This window comes from Eurosta solidaginis, chromosome 4, assembly GCF_040869045.1.
Source record: "Eurosta solidaginis isolate ZX-2024a chromosome 4, ASM4086904v1, whole genome shotgun sequence".
NCBI lineage: Eukaryota > Metazoa > Arthropoda > Insecta > Diptera > Tephritidae > Eurosta > Eurosta solidaginis.
The window spans coordinates 169,377,555-169,390,293 of NC_090322.1; the positions used below are offsets into that span (position 1 = coordinate 169,377,555).

General features: G+C 35.5%; 1 protein-coding gene across 1 annotated transcript in view; it reads right to left on the minus strand.

The window, feature by feature from the left end:
* SPR (Sex peptide receptor) overlaps positions 1-12,739 on the minus strand; it is a 597,654-nt gene that overhangs the window by 566,643 nt on the left and 18,272 nt on the right. The gene's annotated exons all lie outside the window — the stretch shown is intronic.

The window sequence follows — 12,739 nt, forward strand, 5'->3', positions numbered from 1 at the left end:
GTGCTGATGGTGACTTGGCCTTGCCAATTAACACGAACTACTGTTTTTTCCATATTTCCGCGAATATTGCATCCATTTGATATGCGGTATACATATCCGGCATGACCCCTGGGCTCATTTTTTCAAAAAAATCAAGGTTTGCCTTTGACACTAAGACACTTTTAATCGAGAAGCAGTAACTTCAGCTGTCGGATTTCCCACTAGGTTGTCACAACTGATCTCTGAGAACAATATTCGACTATGAAAGCGATTAGTGGGAGTGTAGTTCTCACCCACGCTGTACCTCTACAGAGTATACGATATGATTTCAGTGGGTTCAGAAGAACTTATTATTCGATGAGGAACGTCAGACTGTCTCAAAACAAAGAACAATGTCCACATGGGCACTTTACATCGCAGTTGCAAGGTGCAGTTGAAAAGAGGAGAGAAGAGAATCCTCTCTGATAAAACTTTCACTGAAACACCAAGTACGAGAAGCTGGAGATATTTGACAATTGAGGTAAAGTCCGATATTTTTACCACAAAGTTCTATGGTGAAGAAAGTTTCCAATACTGGGGCAAGTGGCGGTAGGAACCAGAGTAATGATTTGGATTCTACATATGTCGAATTACCAGACTATAACGAATTAAAGTTAGCCATATGCTGGTATAATAAAAACCAATAGCAGGAATGTTATATTACGTTCGAGCCATTCAATCATGAAGTAGGACGATGCTTATGCAGCGCAAATTACCGCAGAATCGGGTTCCTCAATATCGCTTAAAAGGTGGTTCTTTAGGTCGGGTCGATTTGTGGGGAGGCAAAAAAATCGCCCATTGCTCTGTGAAAATCATATTCTAGGAATCAAAATAAAAAACTTTGCCGAAGGAACCATACCTCTAAAACGAATTCTGATGCCCCCCCCCCCCCTTTGGGTGGTAGGGGCAAATTTTGAAAAATCCCACTTTGAAATGCCTATGTTTTTTCTTTTTGGAGTTTATTTTTCTCTTTAGAAATTTATTTAGTCAGAACATATGTAAATGAAAAAATGAATGTAACTTAGTAATAGAAAAGAAATTAAAAAAAATTATTAGAAATTAGCGTTTTTACAACCCCCTTTTAAAACCAAGGCATCACTGTGACACAATTGCAGATCGTAAAATTGCTTGTGTAGGTATAATTGCAGGTATAATTGAAATTGCCCCTACCCAAAAGTTCGACTCAAAGGGGGGGACATCAGAATTCGTTTTAGAGGTATGGTTCCTTCGGCAAAGTTTCTTATTTTGATCCCTAGAATACGATTTTCACAGAGCAATGAGCGATTTTTAAATCGACCCGCCCTATGGTTCTTACTTGGGTGCTGTCTAAAAAATGGATCCCATATTCATAAAGATTATTGGGACTTATGAGAACGACTGCAGCGGTGCGGTGGTAGCGTGCTCCGACTACCACACAGAATATCCTGTGTTCAAGTCAAGGACAAAGCAACATCAAACCTTTAGAAACCAGGTTTTTCAATTAGAAAAAAAGTTTTTCTAAGCGGGGTCTCACCTCGGCAGTGATTTGGCAAACGTTGGGAGTGTATTTCTGCCTTGAAAAGCTTCGCAGTGAAAACTCATCTGTCTTGCAGATGTCGGTCACAGTTGGCGTAAAATATGTAGGTCCTGTCCTAGAAATTTGTGGGAAAAATAAAAGAAAGACTACGCAAATTGGAAGAGAAGCTCTGCCTCTTCGGAGGTATATCGCGCCTTGTATTTATTTTTTAATTTTATAAGAACGACCAAGCGACCTCATCAGAAACAACTCTTAATGTTTACAAGTTTAAAACTGTGGAGGACTTTGGTTATTTAAGATCCAGTGTTTACATCAGTATTTGTAACAAAAAGTAGTTTGGACTGAGACTTCCATTGAGAAGTGAATACATATTATAAGTATCTTATCCTAAATAACACATGAAGCTTATTAATGTACGTTGTCAGAGGAGATGATCTTTCGAGTATGGTAAGGAAAAGTTTGTTGGCAATTGTGGAACGCCAACGGATAGTATGAAAGGGGTTCATTGGAAAGTAATGAGGCGGATATATGAACTACGGCTTCCCTGGCTAAGTCATGTTATGCGAGTAAAAGAATGCGTCCGGCATAGAAAGTAGCGGCATGTGAAAAGGGAGCCTGGCGTTATTGCCACCGAGTTTCGCTTTCTTTAAAACAATTTTTTTATTCGCATGAAAGAAAATTCACAGGAAATCCCATATTGCAGCTAAGTGATGCAATGGCTTATACACTGAGAATCCCACATAACTTTGAGGTATCCATTGTGGACAGAACTCTTTGGTAAACTGGGAATCCGTTTGGTTCAAAGATGGAATGAAGTTTAATGACACAAAAACGGAAACGGGTATCTATGGGACGAGCTTCAAAAAATTTAAGATTTTTTTAGGCAGAAATTCATTCAAGAGAAGTTTGCGGTAGAGGATGTCTACGAAGAGGCTTATACTCGAGGAGTATCTTCATTATGTCAGACAGCCTTGCGTGTCCTGCAGTTCTACACAATTACTTCTAAGCGTGTGGATTAATTCATTGGAGGCCTAAATGATCTGTGAGCCATAAATAAGGCGTTGATATAATGCATTCTCGGGGATCAGGGTGAATGAAGGTAATGCAAAACCAAGCTATATAGCCAAGGACGGTGCTATAGCAGCGTTCTGTGGTCAAGAGCCCTTCTGTGAACTTACAAAGTCACACACAAGCACTGGGAAGGAAAGCAGTTCAGACAATACTGGATTGAATGCCAAGGCCGAATTGTTTATACTTTCAGCAACGAGAGTATCAGCCCAACTCATTAGTCTAAGCAGAGAGGACCTGCTAACTCTCATTGAATACTATACAGATCTACGATATAAGCTAAGTAAGTTAAATCTAGCCGAAACACAAACTTGTCGCGTTTGTGATCCCCTCACATCTAGGTGGCGCGACTGTTGTTGTTTTTTGTTGTAGCGGTAAGGACACTCCCCGAAGGCCTTGGGGAGTGTTATCGAGTTGATGGCCCTTTGCCGGATGCAGATCCGGTGCGTTCGGTTACCCAGCCCGACCAACTCGGGTACGATTTGTTATGACCACATGCGACCTTCTAGGCCATACCGCCCTCCCACCCCCTAGATCCATGAGAAGTTCGGGGTCGCCAGAGCCTCGGTTGCTAATGGAACAGGATTCGCCACAGATCGGTGAGGTTGACAATTGGGTTTGGAGAAGCTATGTATTGCGCTGGCAACCTGAAAGGGCTGCGCTACACAAACCCTGTCCTTATCGCTACAACAACAACTACAACAGGTGGCGTGACTCTTAATCCCTTTGTGATATGTTGTAAAACGCCTGAAGAGGTACACTTAAAGGTCAAACATAATGGATCTAAATAAAGGTCGTAGTGCATGAATGCCTAATAATAATAATATTCGTATGAGTGCGGGAGCTTACGACTCTATTAAGATCCCTCTTATTCGAAACTGGTTGCTCATGTCTATGCATCACTAAATCTAATATTCATATTTATTACATACATATATACTTATATACATATAAGTACGCATATCGGTATCACTTTAAGCTTTGGAAAAAAAGCCGGCAGCAATTTGAGAAAGTGGTTATGCACAAAAAAATCAAATGATATCTAAGACAAAAATAAAAGAAGAAAATAAAAGCCATTTCTGAAGCAAAAATCAGCTTGGCATTCTAAATTGAGGGGGGAAGTGGAAAGTATACAAATCTGTCTGATACTTAATGCTATTAGCTCTTTTGCTTTTTTCTTTTTGCCCGAGGATGTAACTTTTGTTGTCGCATTGCGTTCTTAAAGATATTCTTGAGTGTGAATCAGTTAAGTACAAACATCAATGTCAAGTGCGTCGGTTTGGATGAAAGTTTTTTTAGTTTTTGCTGTAGTCGCTTGAACTCCATTAAATTTGCTAAGATATTTGCATTGTACTTTTCACTTGACTTATTTAATGGTGACCTCGGATTGGACGTTTTGAGTTGTAACGTCCCTTCGAGCATGACTATGGTCGAATTAGAGGACATTAGTCTCGGAAGCACCATTGAAGCATAGACTAAACACCAGTTTCCAATACATATGTGGGGACTCAAAGTATTGCTATCTTTATGGGGTAGTAGTCGAATCAACAAAAGGAGAAGAGTTCCAAGGCCTTACATCTTTGAGACTAGAAATTCTTTAAAATGCGCCTTCGATAAAGGCAAGAGACACGCCCTTGAAGGTCTCTTGTTCACTAGTAGCAAAAATGCTCGACGAAGAAATAGGACATCAGTAAAGCAAGATCATTGAGAATTAGTTTACAGAACGCTGTTAACGAAAATCAACGTACAAATATCTAAGCTTTTTACGTGCCCTATACAGATGAGCGGTACTCTAGAAACTATTTTTTGCCATACAAAATATGTCGATTTATCAAAGAGGATCTGCAGGAAATTTTGCGAAATAAATATATAAATAGATGCAAAATGCTGCAAACAGAGTTGCTAATAACAAACATCCAGGACTCAGCGGAGTGTCAAACATTATGCTGAAATCCGGCGATTAGAGTTGGGAAACTAATATTTACAAGATGACAATGCCTGTATTCAATGAATTGTCTTCCCTCGCTCACGAGGACGCGATGCTAAGCAGTCATCGTCATACATGACACTTTGTATGCCAGATTCATTAGAAGAGATATTATTACGAAGCTCCGAAACGCCAACCCATATAACCCAAATGGCTTATTAAATAATAGGTTCGCTCAGATCGCTCGAGGATCTTTTCTCGGGCCAACGTTATGTATCGACAGGTATGGTGTTTAGCTATAGTTCGTTTTACCAAGAGACAAACAACTTCTCGGCTACGCAGATGACATTGCAAGTGTAGTACTTGCCAAGAGGCTGGATCTGATCGAATCAAAAGCCTACTTCACGATTATACGTTGGCTAAAATCTAACTTCCAAAAAGCACTTCCGAGTGGTGAGAAGAAAAGCTGCTATAATTAGCAGAGAGTATGACACGGGTATGTGTCAGCTGTCTACTGACTAACGACTATACGAGTATAAAGTGATAATGGGACGGTGTTTGTCCATGCGATCTTTATCAAATCTTAAAAAATCCGAATAGATCTACCTCCAATTGGAATGGCCTCTATATAAGGAATTTATAGCGAGCGAAAATCCGAAGACGGCAAGAGAAACGAAAGATCATGACGACCAATAATTAAGCAGCAAAAATGTTGGGAGGAAACGAGCCAAGAGCTGATTAAAAATCAATGGAACGTGCAGCAAACACATCGAACTAAACTTCCATGTCAAATAGTTATTGAGTTGAAATGGCGGTTGAAAGGGGTCCACACCGTCCCACCGAATTTGAAAATGCACCGCAAATACTCATTATGTGTGGGGAGAAACTTTTCACGAGAAAATTAGCGAGTAAACTAAAAAGTGTAATGAGGAAATAGAATTTATATAAGAAATAAGTTTTCTAGGTCCTAGCCTACTTGCGACTTTCATATCTGATAGCTGTATCACTCATAATAGCAGACTCTTTAAGGGCAAATTAAACTTCCCTAACCCTAACGCCATAGTCGTAACCATACCCATATCCATAACCATCTCCAATGTGATCGATTAATGGTGCCTTAACCTAAAAATCGTGAAAATATCATAAAAATGAAGAAAACGCAAAAAATTACAAACATATTCCACAAAAAATAAGTCTCTTAGTCAAAACGTATCCAAAACAATAAATATAATATACAAAAAGTTAATAAATTCACCAACTCAAATATTTATACTCAGCGTGCTTTGCACACAACTTTGATTGGATAACGGTTGGTTGTGCAGGTATAAAGGAATCGAGATAGATATAGACTTCCATATATCAAAATCATCAGTATCGAAAAAAAATTTGATTGAGCCATGTCCGTCCGTCTGTCCGTTAACACGATAACTTGAGTAAATATTGAGATATCTTCACCAAACTTGGTACACGAGCTTATCTGTACCCAGAATATATTGGTATTGAAAATGAGCGAAATGGGATGATAACCACGCCCACTTTTTATATATATAACATTTTGGAAAACACAAAAAACCTGGTTATTTAGTAAATAATACACTTAGAACGTTGAAATTTGACATGTGTACTGATATTGAGACTCTTGATAAAAATTTGAAAACAATATTTAAAATGGGCGTGGCACCGCCCACTTGTGATAAAATCAATTTTACAAATATTATTAATCATAAATCAAAAATCGTTAAACCTATCGTAACAAAATTCGGCAGAGAGGTAGCCTTTACTATAAGGAATGCTTTGAAGAAAAATTAACGAAATCGGTTAAGGACCACGCCCACTTTTATATAAAAGATTTTTAAAAGGGTCGTGGACGAATAAAATAAGCTATATCTTTGTAAAAAAGAGCTTTATATCAATGGTATTTCATTTCCCAAGTGGATTTACAACAACAAATAGGAAAAACTTCAAATTTTAAAAAATGGGCGTGGCACCGCCCCTTTTATGACTAAGCAATTTTCTATGTTTCGAGAGCCATAACTCGAAGAAAAATTAGCGGATCTTAATAAAATTGGGTACACAAATTTTCCCTATAGCAAGAAATATTTCTAGTTAAAATGGACGGGATCGGTTAAAGACCACGGCAACTTAGATATAAAACAAGTATAAAGGGTCGTAGACTAGAATAATAACCTATAACTTAGCAAAAAATAGTTTTGAATCAATGATATTTAACTTATCAAGTTTTATTGTAAGAGGAAATGGGGAGACAGTTTTTTTTTAACGGGCGGTGCCACATGTTATGTGGAAAAGTAATTTATCTGAAATGAAATGTGGAAAATGGACGAGATCGGTTAAAGACCACGCCCACTTTTATATAAAAGATTTTTAAAGGGGTCGTAGACGAAAATAATGAGCTATATCTTAGCGAAAAAGAGCTTTGTATCAATAGAATTTTACTTTCTAAATTGGCTTACAACATTAAATTGGAAAACACTAAAATTTTTGAAAATGGGTGTGGCACCGCCCCTTTTATGACTAAGCAAATTTCTGTTTCGGGGGCCGTAACTCGAAGAAAATTTTACATATCGTTACAAAATTGGGTACACATATCTTCCTTATAGCAGAAAATATTTCTAGTAAAAATGGACGGGATCGGTTAAAGACCACGGCAGCTTAGATATAAAACAAGTATAAAGGGTCGCAGACTGGAATAATAAATGATAAACCATAACCTATAACTTAGCAAAAAATAGTTTTGAATCAATGATATTCCACTTATCAAGTATTATTGTAAGAGGAAATGGGGAGACATTTTTTTTTTAAACGGGTGGTGCTATAACCGCACTGCGTTACCCGCCTTTACGCAACAAAACACACCCCTGCGTGCAAGTGGCATCGCAGTCAGCTGTTGCTGAACAGCAATGCCAATTGTACTCAGCAGTGGCAATGGCATTCAGCGATAGGAAAAATGGCAACGTAGCGTGGGTACATTTTACCGTTTTTTGAATTGAGCCGGCGGATTGAAAAAATAGTTTCTAGTATACCGGCACACACATCAGACGCGAAATTAAAAATCAGGAAAAAGAAAAAGTTATAAGTTGTGTATAGTTAAAAGGACAGTCGACAGAGAACATAAAATACGTGAATAACGAAAAGTTTGTTTTAAATAAGGTTGTACAAAAAGGAAACTAGTTTATAATTAAAAGGGTTTACTGATCGAACTAAGTTGTGAATAAAAGAAAAACTATGTGTTAAAAAAATTTAAAAAAAAACGATTTCATTTATTTAACAAAAAGGGAAGAACCGAAAAGAATAAAAGTTTAGCGTAAGTGTGGTGTGTGTGTGTGCACAGTGGGCTGCATACCCACGACCAAGCGTGAGTATATCCCAATACCAAAAAAATGGTTGACGTCAAAAGGCCAACCTTAAATGGCGACCGTGACGCCGGGCCTCGGCATGGCGGCCATAGTGGCGAAGAGGCACGAAAAATCAAAAAAAAAACCCTAAAAATTTAAAATCCCAACAAAAAAAAAAAAAAAGTATCAATATTACAAAAAAAAATTTTTTCTTGAATTAAAATTTAATTTACAAAACCACAAAAAAAAAACATAAAATCAAATAAAAATCCAAAAAAAATACAAAATTCAAAAACCCTACAAAAAAAATAAAGATAAAAAAAAATGCAAAAACTTACAAAAAAAAATTTAAAAACTAAAAACTTGCAAAAAAAAATGTTCTTTAAAAACAAAACTGTAAAACCTACAAAATAATTTACAGAAACTAAGAAAAACCCTACAAATATGAGCAAAAAAATTACAAAAAAAAACAAAAACGTTTAAAAAATTACAAAAAAATTATAAAATTCAGAAAAATTTTTACAAAAAAACGTTCTTTCGAAAACTTTAAAAAATTACAAAAAAAAAATACAAAAATTTGAAAAACCATTACAAAAAAATTACAAAACATAAAAAAAAAGAATCTACAAAAAAAAAAAATACAAAATAAAAAAAAAATTACAAAAAAAATACGAACATTTAAGTCAACAACGAAAAATTATTAAAATTTACAAGAAAAGGCAGTGTTGGTTGTTGTTGTTGTTGTAGCGATTAGGTTACTATTAATTAAAAAACGGAAATAATAAGAAATTGTTTTTACTAATAATAAAAGAAACTAAACGGCAGCAGAAATAATACATAATTTAACATTTTCACTTAAAACAACAAAAACTAAAATTCAGTGAAACTGTACCAAATTCTTGGTGAAAAAACAAACGACACTAGCCACGCCACATCAATAACGGCAAACCACCGTACGAACTTAATAGCGGAAAAAATAAGTGGCGCCATCCAAGAGCAGCAGCATCAGCACTACCAAAAATTTTGGAATATAAAGATATTGTATGCGCGAACTTCGGTGGAAAGCAGCGGAGCGTAACAAAATTCTAGTAGGTCACTTTCACCACACCAAAAACTTTAACACAATTTTTAACATAATTTAAGCACAGAAATACACTGATTGGAGTTTTAGTGAGTAAGAGTTAAAATTCTGAACACATTAGCTGAATAAAAAGTGTACAAATAATTATTAAATGACAAATACAGACAGTGGTAGTTTAACAAATTCTGCTGTGGTAAGTGGTGAATGTGACCTACTAGAATTTTGTGAAGCTTGCCTCACACTATTTTTCAGGGATGCACCTTAACGTTAAGCTAATCGTTTATCAAAAAATTTCCATCGTTTCCGTTGAAACACTTCAAAATATTATCGATAAAGAAATTAGCAAGATAAATTGTATCTCGTTTTTAACCGAAACGAAAAGCCTTCGTTAACGTTAAAAACGTTAACAAAAACGTGATACTTTATGTTTGAATTGTGCTGGCAATGCTATAGCCATGGTGAAGCCGTAAGGTGGTAACAGCGAGCGGACATACACACACAAACTCAATGTAATTTGTTTGTGTAATTCGTTGGTGGTAATGTCAAAAATACTGTGAGAAATGTTCGTACTGTCAAAATTCATGAGAAAAGTTGCAATCAGCTTGGCTAATGCTTTCACCTTTAATGACTCCGCCATCAATCAGCTTTGCCAGCATAGTTTGAAATTAATAATCAACATAAACGATTTGATTTCGTTTTGATATGGCAGAAAACGAAACAAAATCATTTCGTTAATTTAACGTTCTTAACGTTAATAAACGAAGCGAAATGACTTTGTTTCGTTTATTAACGTTATTTATCGTAACGAAATGATATCGGTTCGTTGGTTAAGCATGCCTGCTATTTTTCGTCTATGCAATGTCTCTCTATTATATCGTTTCTGGCAGTACAGTACACGCAGTGGCAGAACGCGCAGCGCAGCAGTAGAACAACAGGTACAGCAAGCGGTAAATCGAGCCAAGCAGTAACTGGTATGGTGTGCAAAAATTTTACATTATTAAAATTAGCTTAATATTTTCAATTCTCTTAATATTTAATATTTTTCAATTTTCTTTAATAACAACTAATTAAATTATTGTGAGTTATTGTTTTAATGTTGAATTTGTAATGTTTATTGAAAATAATGATTCCTTTTGTATTTTCATGTTGTTTGTTTGAAAATAAAATAGACTTCCTGATGATGACGCGGATGCGTCGAAATGCATAGAAGAGAAAAGTAAAAACTCTTGGTTTTTTCTTTATACATATCGACCAAAACAGCTCCAACCCAGCCAACAAATGAAAACACATTTCATATTATATTCACATTTTCATTTTTGACACTAGCTCTTCATAGTCATTAAAATGTAATATTTTATATTATACTCATATCTTTTTTCTCTTAAATTTTCAAATATTATTTTTGCAAACTCATTGCAAAATACAAATAAAAATTAAATTAATTAAATTGAGTTACTCACAATACTTATTACAAAAAAATTTTCTTGTATTATATTCATACATATTTTTATATGTGTAGGATTAAAGGTAGGCACTGTGGGACAGGGTCGGACAAAAACAGAAACATTTTTTTTTCCATTATTGCATTGTCTCAACGTTGTGATTATTAAAACAATTGCCAAAACTCAATAAACGTTTTTTTTTTCAGTTTTAGTCCCACTCTGCCCTACAGTGGGCTCCATCAAAGAGGAAAAATAACATGAAAAAATATTTTTTTAACATACAGTGGTGGTTCCGTAATTAACCAAAAGGATTTTTTTTGCGTAAACGGTGGTCCCGTAAACAACCAATGAAATTTTTTTTAATCCCGGTGCGTCCGAGGATATTCATATTACAAATTTGAAAAGATGCGGTGCACCCGTATCTATAAAAATAAAACCATACAATTTTAATAAAAACGGTGCGTCCGTAATAACACAACCACATTGAGATCTTTTTAATAAAGCGGTGCGTCCGTTATCAACAGCCAAGTCCTTTTACCAAAATAAAATATTTTCCTTTGAAATCAATTTAAATTAAATTACTTCAATATACATTCAATTTATCATTAAATATTCAGTCTTTCATTAAATTGCCGAATAATTCTTTCAATTTCACATCAACATTCAATTCAATTTCAATTTCTGTTAAATTTTCCTAAGCAATTTCTACAAATTCGACTTTAATCAGTTTAAATATTTCTTCTTTGCTTCCTACTACATATGTTCCTTAGAAACCAAAAAGTAGTTCCCAGAATTTCAGAACAAGACTCAGATTCCGAAAATTCCAAAAATTCAGATTCTAATTCCAAAAATTATAATTCCGAAAGTTCCGATTCCGATAATCTTGATTTTAAAATCCCAGTTTCCGAAGGCTCAACCACATATTCGCCCAGTACAATCAAAAACCTTGTTGTTAGACTTTCTTTGTCCGGAGAATTTCACGGATTTGAGGAATTGCCCGAAACAAATATTTCAAATCCTCCTAATTCCGATACAAATATGGCGACTCCTGAAGAAAAAAGGACGTTTATCGGCATATGTGCTGGTATTATGCGTGAAAATTATAGCGGTGAGCCCCTAGGCCTCGAATCTTTCATTACTAAAATTGAGTTAATCGAACAATTTGTCGACGAAAATTTAACTGGCATTTGTATTTCATATATTAAATCCAAACTCGATGGTAAAGCTCGATACCAACTCAAGTACTTTCAGTTAACGATATAAGAATAGCACTACGTAACCGTATAAAACCCGACAACTCCAAAGTTGCAGCTTTGCAAGTTAATAATAATAATTACACCGATTTTGCAAAACGCGTCGAGGAATTGTCTGATGCTTTAGAGAGTTCGCTCATTATCGAAGGGATTACTCAGACCAAAGCCCGTGAAATGGCCATCGAGCAAACAGTTAACGTTTGCCGATTGAACGCAAAAACCAGTTTAGTCAAATCAATCCTTGCTTCAACCAACTTTTCTGATTCCAAGGACGTAGTAGCTGAACTGATTGTAGAGCAATCAAATGAAATAAAAGAACGTCAAGTTCTAGCATTTAGAGCTCGGAACAATAACAATTTTAGAGGTCGAAATTTTCAAAATCAAAGTCGTAACTTTAACAATTATAGCCAAAATAGACCATCTTTTAGTAACAGTAGCTATGGCAACAACTTCAATCGCGGCAATAAAAGGCAAAATTTCCGTTCCGGCGGCGGAAATCGGAATCAGCCTAATAATAATAATAATAGCAACAATAGACGTACTAGCAATAATAACGGTTCTAACACTTCCAATAATAGAGGTAGAAATGCAAGCGTCCGGGCTTTAAACAGGGAAGCCCCTCAGGAGCGAACACTGAGGGAGGACGAGACAAATTACTAACTAATTCAGCTCACAGTTTTTCTTCTAAAAATGTTTATTGTCTTAACTTAAATTATTCCGATTTTATACAAATAAATATTACTGGCTCTAACAAATTTTGTACATTTCTAGTCGATACACAAGCCGACATTTCGTTAATTAAAATTTCTTCTCTTAATAAAAATTTGTCAATTAATAGTAATGATACAATTAATATTACTGGAGTAACTACAGATACAGTTTCTACATTAGGTACTTTTACAACCAACTTACACTTTTCAAATTTTTATATCAAACATACGTTGCACGTGGTAGACAATGATTTCAACATTCCATCAGATGGAATACTTGGTAAGGATTTCCTAAAAACAAATAAATGCGATATCAGCTATGCAACAAATTGCATTTCGTTCTGGATAGGCAATGAAAAGATCGCACTTCC